The sequence below is a fragment of the Balaenoptera ricei genome, chromosome X, assembly GCF_028023285.1.
Source record: "Balaenoptera ricei isolate mBalRic1 chromosome X, mBalRic1.hap2, whole genome shotgun sequence".
Classification (NCBI taxonomy): domain Eukaryota; kingdom Metazoa; phylum Chordata; class Mammalia; order Artiodactyla; family Balaenopteridae; genus Balaenoptera; species Balaenoptera ricei.
Window position 1 is genome coordinate 41,721,022 of NC_082660.1, and position 9,839 is coordinate 41,730,860.

The following is a 9,839-nucleotide window of genomic DNA, read 5'->3' on the forward strand; positions in this document are numbered from 1 at the left end:
ATTTATGTGTGGAAATCCTTTGTGGCCCATTTTGAGAATGAGTCCCTTCACAGAAATCTTACATTTTCTCTTCTAGGCCTCTTGGAGTGTAATCAAACTGAGACTACTTTTCCAATTTTATACTGATTTCTAAGGAGTTTCTTGGATCATTCAATGTGTTAGGATAAGAGAGAATATCTTTATTTATTTTTTGTTTATTATTTTTTGAGTCCCTGTTTTCAATTCTTTTTTAAAAATTGAGTTATGGTAGATGTACAATATTATATGTTACAGGTGTACAATATAGTGATTCACAATTTTTAAAAGTTATACTCCATTTATAGTTATTATAATATACTGGCTATATTCCTTGTGTTATACAATATATCCAGAGACTATCTTATTCATAAGTATGGTATATCACTCAATGGGATCTGATTCTCCAGATTTCCAATGTGTGAGTGTGTGGGGTTTCCCCATGGCACCAAACAATTCTCCAGATACCAGCTGGGAGTCCTATGATTCAACTCAGTTCTGACACTATCTACCCGGAGATAGCATCAGATTCCATAGGTTAAGGGTTCACTCCCACAAGACTGTCCCCCCCCTCAGCAACACACTTCAGATACCAATTGCAAGCCCAGGTTGTCACCTGTACTTCTGACCAACTGACTATAAATCAGAGGTTCCCACGACCCCCTCCTTGGGTTTTATTAATTTGCTAGAGCGGCTCACAGTCCTCTGGTTCCTTCCTTCCTTCCTTCCTTCCTTCTTCCCTATAACTTTTTATTTTGATATAATTTCTAACTTAAAGAAAAATTACAAGGATGAAGTTTCAGCCTAGCTCCACTGAGGCCATCCCCTGAGTCCACAGAAATCTAAACCATGGCCATGAACTTGGGTAACTGGAACATTCACAGGCTGGCTCATACCATCTGCCTTCTTCTGGAATACAGAGACTTAAACTATGAGGAAAAGAAGTACATGGTGGGGGATGCTCCTGACCATGACAGAAGCCAGTGGCTGAATGAGAAATTGAAGCCAGGCCTGGACTTTCCCAATCTGCCCTGTTTAATTGATGATGCTCTTGAGATCACCCAGAGCGATGCCATCTTTTGCTACATTGCTTACAAGTACAACCTATGAGTGGAGACAGAAGAGAAGATTCATGTGGACATTTTTGAGAACTAGGTTATAGACACCTCCAATTAGCTGGTCAGTGTCTGCTACAGCCCTGACTTTGAGAAACTGAAGCCTAAGTACTTGGAGGAGCTCTGTGAAAAGATGAAGCTCTTCTCACTTTCTGGGGAAGAGTCCACGGTTTGCAGGAGACAAGGTCACCTCTGTGGATTTTCTTGCTTATGACAGTCTTGACCTGCACCATATATTTGAGCCCTAGTGCCTGGATGCATTTCCAAACATGAAAGACTTCATTGCCCACTTAGAAGGCCTGAAGACGATTTCTGCCTACATAAAGTTCAGCTGCCTTTGCCCAGGCCCTGTGTACATAAAGATTGCTGTGTTGAGCAACAATTAGAGTCCTGTAAGACCAGAAGATAAGAGCTGTCCCTGCTTCACTGGGGCCCTGAAGAAAAGCTGGACCTCCCTGTACCCCCAGAATCATCCCTCTTGTTCCTTTCTCCTTCTTCTCTTTCCCCTCCCCCATCCCTCAGGCTTTATTAGACCCCTTCCCCTCCTCTAATCCCTGTTCATCTTGGCCCTTTAAAGGTTTACTGCACCTTACTTTTCTTTAGCAATTCCCCACCCCCCCAATCTTATCCTTCCTGCATAAGCCAACCAGACCATCCTTCCCTTCAGTGGTTGCCTCTGCTTTGAGGTACCTGATTGGACCCTTCTCCAGTAGAGCTCAGCCCTGAGCTCCCCGACACTGCTCTGAAGGCCAGTATTGGCCTGATGTGGAGACCCTGCTCCCCCAGCATGGTCCCTGCCCCAGCCCTGCCTGATCCCCAGTAAAGCCTTCTCTCTCTCTCTCTCTCCCTCTCACACACACACACATACACACACAGAGTTTATGAAGTAATGTACAAGAGAAGAAAATCCTAGACCTGTCTCATGAAGCAAATGTTACCATATCAAACCCAACAGCACTAAAACTAAATAAATAAATAAAAGCATCTCAACTGTACTAATCATATTTTTTATTTTCTGTATTTTATATGAGGCTTTGACATCTCGGGACCTTGCTAATCCTGAAGAGACTACCCCTTTCAGAGCTAGCTAATTCCTAGAGATATTAAACTTGCCTGCCAGGATGTCTTTGATATGCAAACCAACCAATCCATAGTCCATACTCCCAACTACCTCCTTTATTGAACTCTCACACACCAAGCCAATATTCCCCCTGCCCTAAATCACTCCAGGGGCAGGTACAGGACAACTGAGGACCACCCTCATAGCCCAGAGCCCACTGAAATTATTCAAACTAACCAATTCTAAAATGCTTAACTAACTTCTCTTGCCTTTTTCTTCCCACCAAAACAACAATGAAGGCTTGTGCTCATATTTTTCCCTTGTTCCTTCTGCCTCCTAACTGACCCTAGTACTTCCCCATGTGGCCCTGCATGGTGTGACATGTCCTCTTCTCTTGGAAACTGTGAGTAATAAGCTCTTATTTCAAAGGCAGTTGTCTCCATATCTGTCACTTTACCATACCTGATTAAAACAAATCCCAGGAAGATTTCAAGACATCAACCAAGTAGAGTTTATCCCAGAAACAAAATGATAATTAATTATCAGAAAATCTATTAAAGTGATATACCACACTAAGAAAAACACAGTCCTATAATCATATCACTTGAGCAGAAAAAGCACTCGATAAAATTCAATCAAATGTATCCATCCAAAACCTAGGGCAAACATATATTTAATTGTGACACTTTTGACATATTCCCATAAAGTCAGGATTTCAATAAACATTAATAAATGCTTCAGTCCTACATTATATTGAAGTTATTAACCAATGCAAAAAGTCAAGAAAAACAAAGTGTATCCAAACTGGATTAGGAAGAGACAAGCTGTCTTTATTTGCAGACTGTGTGATAGTCCACATAGAAAATTCAGGAAAATTCAAGAGAACCTACACATAAATTATTAAAACAAATAAGAGGTTTGCTGGATAAAATATCAACCTATAAATCCAATTGAAGTCCTCAGGGTGCCTTCAAATTGTAGTTTATAACACATAATACCTAGTGAAAAGCAAATTTCAGAAATATTCATGTGGTTTGGTCTCACATATAAAGTTTAAAACCTGAAAAATAATACTATATATGTTCTAGGGATGTATACAAATGTAATCATTTAACTAAAGCTTGCATGATAATGACAAATTCTAAATTCATGATACTGATTGTCTCTGGGGAGAAAAGGGAGAAAATGAGATTAGGGGTGGTGACACATGGAAATTCACCTAGATCTATTATTATTTTCCTTTAAAAATCAGTTACAAATATTATAACAATTTAAGATTTGATAAAGCAGGGTGGTGGATGCATGGATATATCTTATATTTATTGCTATAGTTTTCTGTACAAAACATTTAACAATAAAACCAAAGGAATTAGGGAAATAAGTTAGAAAGCTGTTTGGTAATCTAGATGAAAGTTGATAGGAATACAGTCCAAGACAGTATTCTAGAAAGGAAGAAAGAGAAAGAAATATTTGGGCTAGACAGGGAGATGGGACCGCGGAGGAAGAGTGCATAACATCTCGCAGGTTTCTAGCTTGGATGACTGATGTGGATGGCATTGCAACCACTGAGATATGACAGGAGTGTATTTTCTGCCATGTTTTGTTTGAAATATCTATGGGACTTCCTGGCGAGAGTATGAGACTAAAAGTTGAATACATGATTCTGAAAGTCGGGAGAAAGTATGGATAGGCAATATGGGTATGGTAGTCAACAGCATTATAGAAGGTGGTGAAAACTATGCGAGTAGGTGAGACCATCCAGGTGATGAGAGCAGGGTGAGAAAAGGAGCAGGAGGAGGATAAAGTCCTAAGAAATATTAATATTTAAGGAATTGGAAGAGTAGGGGAAGTTCAGAGAATGGTTGGGGAGACACAGAGGAGAACCATGAAATTGCTGTGTCACAGAGGTGCATGGAGTCGAAAATTTCAAGAAAGTAATGTTTGGTGGTTTTACATATAGCAGAGAAGTTCAGCAAGAAAAGGATTTAAAAATTTGCCTATTACATTTAGCAAATAGGAGGTTACTTGTGACTTTAGCAAGCATAGTTTCAGGGAATTGGGAGTTGGGGGAAGAAGTCAGGTTGAAATGGGTTGAGGATATAGTGGAAGATGAATATAGGAGTATAGATTGCTCGTTTAAGAACATCACCACTACTAGCTTTAACAATATAATCACTATAACTATCGCCACTACCAATAACGATAATTATTTCCCTCATTACCAGTACAATCACTGTCCTGTCCACTGGCTTTTTTGTAATTCCTTTTCCCTTCCCTCAGCTTCTCTCTTTTTATGCACATCTACTACATTTGTTTGGCTCTGTGTATAAGATAGGTTCTTGACCTTGAAGGGTTTACTCTGTAGTAGAAAAGACAGGCATGCAAACATGCAACTTTAATACATGCACTCTGTGGTAGTCATTCATATTATTCTCCGGGTATTTCCTGCTTTCCTCATTCTGGGAACACAGTAGGATTATACATCCTTGCTCCCTGTAGCTGAGTGGGGCCACGTGTTTAATTCTGGCCAATGAGTTGCGAGTTAAAGGGACATATGCTACTTCTAACCTGGGCATTTAAATTTAATTGGCCAAATCCAGCAGGAAGCACGTTTTACAAATAAAGTTTTATTGGAACACAAATGTGCCCATTTATTGTCTATGGCTTCTTTTTGCTCTAATGGCAGAGTAGTTGTGACAAAGACTGCATGGCCCTCAAAGCCTAAAATTATTTACTATACAGAAAAAGTTTGCTGACACTTTCTCTAAAACAACCTAGCTTACCCTGATGCTCCATTCTGAGGCAGTGTAGTGATAAAAATTTCTCTGATGTAAAGTGTGGTGTATTTGAATGAACACAGGCTCAGAAGCTAGATGGGGTCTCTGAGTCTACATAGTTAGCCCTGGGTGCTATGGAACCCTCTACTCAAGCCTTTGTGCGGCTCAAATCACTGTCTGACAGCACCAGCCACAAGGAAGAATGAAAGCAAATGGAAACAATCTCAGACTTGCATTGTATGGCTCTAAGGGGTTTCTATAGACTGCAAGTTTGTGTCCGCTTCAAATTCATATATTGAAATCCTAACCCCCAGTGTAATGGTATTAGGAGATGCAGCCTTTTGTAGGTGATTCGGTCATGAGGGCAGCACCCTCATGGGTGGGATTAGTGCCCTTACAAACGAGACTCCACAGAGCTCCCTTATCCCTTCCACAATGTGAGAACACAGGGAGAAGGTACCATCTATGAACCAGGAAGTGGGCTCTCACCAGACACAGAATCTGTCTGCACCTTGATCTTGGACTTCCCAGCCTCCAGAACTATGAGAAACAAATGTGTGTTGTTCATAAGCCACTCTATCTATGGTGTTCTGTTATAGTAGCCTGAACAGATTAAGACAGGAGTAAAGGGAATATTGATGAGTGAATGTTCAGTAAGATCAAGCACTCTCTAAAAGTCAGAGCTGTCTAAAATCAGAATGAGTTGCCTTGCAAGAATAGAGGGTTCAAGTGACCCTGGGGTATGGAGCATAAGCTTCTTTTTGCCCCAAGTATACAAGAAGAAGCCAACTTAACTCTTGGAAAAATGATATATTAGTTTTCTATAGCTGCATAACAAATTGCTAGAAACTTAAAATAACATGCATTTATTTGCTCACAGTTCTGTAGGTCAGAAGTCTAGCAGAGCATGACTGGTTCTCTGCTCAGTGTGTCACAAGACTGATATCAAGGTGTTGGTCAAGCTGAATTCTCATCTAGAGGTCTTAGGGAAAAAGCCACTCCAAAGTTCATTCTTATTAGAATTCAGTTCCTTGTAGTTGTAGGACTGAGGTCTCCATTTCCTTGTTGGCTGTTAGCCAGTGCTGGCTCTCAGCTTCTAGAGGTTGCACACATTCCTTGTCATGTGTCTCCTTCCATCTTCAAGTCAACAATAGCGTGTTGAATCTTTCTGGTGGTTGAGTATCTGACTTCCTCTCTTGTGACCAGTCGGAGGAAACTATTACACTTTTAAAGGGCTCACGTGATTAAGTCAGTCCACCTGAATAATCTCCCTGTCTTAAGGTCAATTGTGCCATATAACATAACCTAATTATGGGAGTAAACTTCATCATATTCACTGCCTGGGGAATATGCAAAGTGTGTACACTGGGGTGGGGGGAACCTGGGGGGTGCATCTTAGAATTCTGCCTACTACAGATGAGAAGAGAATTCTAATATTGCATACTTAGCTGGACAAGTTGATGTTCAAAGTACATTCCAATCTTGAGAATTTATGATGCTGTGACTGCATCAAAGTTCAGATTGAGAAGAGGGCCTAAGTCACAATTTCTGCCTTCATGCAGTTTTCAATGTGGGAATAAAATTAACACATACAAAACTATTAGCATTGTGCTAAACGAATGGTTAAACTGTGTACATTAGGAGTCTATAGAAGATAAAGGAGGAGAGAGATTGGAGAGGGTTAAAAATGGTTAGAGTGTTTTCTTGGAGAAGGTGTGACCTGAACTGTTATTTGAAGGAGGATGAAATAGAAAATAACAAATGTCTTCCTCTTTCTAAACTTCTGGATGGTTTTTATTCATTGTACAGTCACATTTCCAGTGTGATGCTGAAAAATAAGCTAAGAAGATTTATCCAAAATTTAGAAATAGGCAAAAGTATGACTACATATCTTTGCAAGGTCATACTGGAATATTGGCAATATACTCATATTGCGTGAAGATCGATTCCCTCGGTCAGTGGTTCTCAAACTTTCATAAGCATCAGAATGCCCTGGAAGGCTTGTTAAAACACATAATGCTGTGTCCTAGCCCAGAGTTTCTGATTCAGTAGGTCTTGAGTGGGTATCAAGAAATTGCCTGTCTAACAGGATCCCAGGTGATGCTGGTGCTGCTGGTCTGGGGAGCATGCTTTGAGAATTATTGCTCTAGAGAAACATACCATTGTTTGACTTACTATTTAAGGCAAAGATTTAAGGCAAAGATTCTGTGAAGTTACAGGCTAAATTATAGAAGTTGCCAGTGATTTTTGTCCAGTAGAAATACAAATAATTTCTGTCCAGTGAAAAATATAATTCCAATAGTTTTGTTCCCCTGTAAGACATTTAGCTGTTTTATGTTTCAGCAATTTAGCAATCTTATTTCAGCATTCTTTCTTTCAGTGACTGTATATACTAGTCTCTCAGATCCTTCTTTGAGCTAGCATTAATACATACCCTCATTAACAAGTTAAATAAATCTTCGTGTTAAAATAAACTTTGGACATGCATACTATGTTTGTATGATAGTCATGATTTTTAACTTTTGGAAATGTATACCTTGACAGGGTTGTGTGATCAAATAAGTTTTTGACGAGCCAAGTTAAACAAATTTACACAGGATTCTTAACAATGCACCTCTCCCAGACTTTAATTTGCTATTTAAAAAGTAGATGATGCAGCATTTCACAAACTTATTTGACACTGGACACTTTTTCCTCAAAGTGTCTTTAGAAAACATTGCCCTACACAGTTATTATCAGTGACATCACAGCCATTTCCACAATTTCTAAAAGAAATATGTTACCTAACTGCACATATTGAATCTCATCTCAGTGGGAGAGCATATTTTTAAAGTCAAGGAAGAGAACTTTTGTGTCATTTGGCACTGAGGAGGCCTCCGCCACCAGATTCAGGGTGGAGAAACTTTTGTCCCCTTTTTATCTCCTAATACCAAGCAGGACTCCAAAGTTCCCCTCAGAGTTCCTGTGAGATGACAGAGAAAAGTTCAATGCATTTTTTTCTTCCCAGATCCAAATCTCCCATTGCCAAAAACCTTTCTTTTCAGCCCAAAAAAATGTTTGTAGATTTCTCCTTTTTCAGTGATGTCTAGGATAACTATGCCACAGAGTTGGAGGACACTCACCGGTGGTTTGAGAGCAAAGGTAGTTACTATGTCAGGAATTCAGGGTTCTGTTTCTGTAGCCCCACATCAGTAGAGGCCTGGATTGAGCCCAAACCATGTTCCAACTATGGTTTCTCATTCTGGAAAGTTCTGTTGTAATTTGGGACCTTTTTTCCCCCAGAAAGGCTCTCACTTTCTCTCTCCACAGCCAACTGACTCCCTTGAGTGCTAAACTAAAGTTGGAGAATTTGAGGATTGTAAAGATTGACAGTTTGTGGTTTGCTTCAATTTAGAAGCAAATCTTGTAGGGGATCATGTCTCTAAATTTATGAAGTAGAGAAACTACTCTCCTTATGAGTGAGCAAGGACTTGGAAGACTGTTCCTATGGTCAATCGTGTGTTGGTCTAAAGTGAGTAAACCACATACGTTTATGTTTGAAGTTCCTGGAAGCATTTACACCAATTGGATTGTGATATGGTCCTTCCGACCTATAAATTTGGTCACCTGATTTTTTTTTTAATTAATCAATTTATTTATTTATTTATTTTTGGCTGCATTGGGTCTTCGTTGCTGCACGCGGCTTTCTCTGGTTGCGGCGCACGGGGGCCACTCTTCATTGCAGTGCATGGACTTCTCACTGTGGTGGCTTCTCCTGTTGCGGAGCACAGGCTCTGGGCACATGGGCTTCAGTAGTTGTGGCACGCGGGCTCAGTAGTTGTGGCACATGGGCTTAGTTGCTCTGTGGCATGTGGGATCCTCCCGGACCAGGGCTCGAACCCGTGTCCGCTGCGTTGGCAGGCAGATTCTTAACCACTGCGCCACCAGGGAAGTCCCTGGTCACCTGTTTTTTAACCTGCTGGAATGTATTCTCTCAGGCAGCTTTTCCCCATGTTCCATTGATATGGAACACCCACTGAGGTTGGTAACCTCATTCTTGGTGGGCTCCACGAGAGATGTATGGATATCCTTACCATCCATATGTCCACACTCACACTACCCCCACTAGTCCCTTCTATATTGTGCAGATTGGAACAGGCCCTGACTCTACGGAACCACCTAAGGCCAGAGGCAAAAGTTCCCTCAGGTGAGTCTCCAAGTTCTAAAACTGAACCCTGGCTTTGACTACCATCAAGGCCATCATGTGCCCACAGTGATTCAGGTCAGCTCCCTGTGAGCAAACCTTTCTATATTTGGTCAATTTTGTCTCCTCCTCTCCTGTAGTTTACAGTGGAGTGCACAAGCAAAGCACTTTTCATACTATGTCACAGGATTTGCTCTTTGCCTTGGAGAAATGTTCCTACGATTCATTCTATTTGCATGTGCAATGGTCACCATCTTGCATCTCCTTTTATTTAAACCTTTAATTTTGAGATAGTTGTAGATTTACATGCAGTTGTAAGAAACAAGTCAGAAAGAAATTGTGTACCCTTTACCTAGTTTCTCCCAATGGTAGTATCTTGAAAACTGTAGCAAAATAGCAAAGTCAGGATACTGACATTGAAACAGTCCAGGAACAGAACATTTTCATCACCACAGGAGTCCATCCTCTTGTCCGTTTATAGTTATATCCATCACCTTACCTCCCTTCACCTGACCCCCTGGCAACCACTAATTTGTTCTCCATTTCTAAAATTTTATCTCTTCAAAGTGTTACGTAAATAGAATAATACAGCATGTAACCATTTGGAATTGGCTTATTTTTTTTCACTTAGCATAATTCTCTAGAGATCCATCAAAGTTGTTATGTTTATCAATAGTCTGTTTCTTTTT

General features: G+C 40.3%; 1 pseudogene; it reads left to right on the top strand.

The window, feature by feature from the left end:
- Positions 1-864: 864 nt before the first annotated feature.
- Positions 865-1,516, top strand: LOC132357057 (glutathione S-transferase Mu 1-like; annotated as a pseudogene).
- Positions 1,517-9,839: the final 8,323 nt, after the last annotated feature.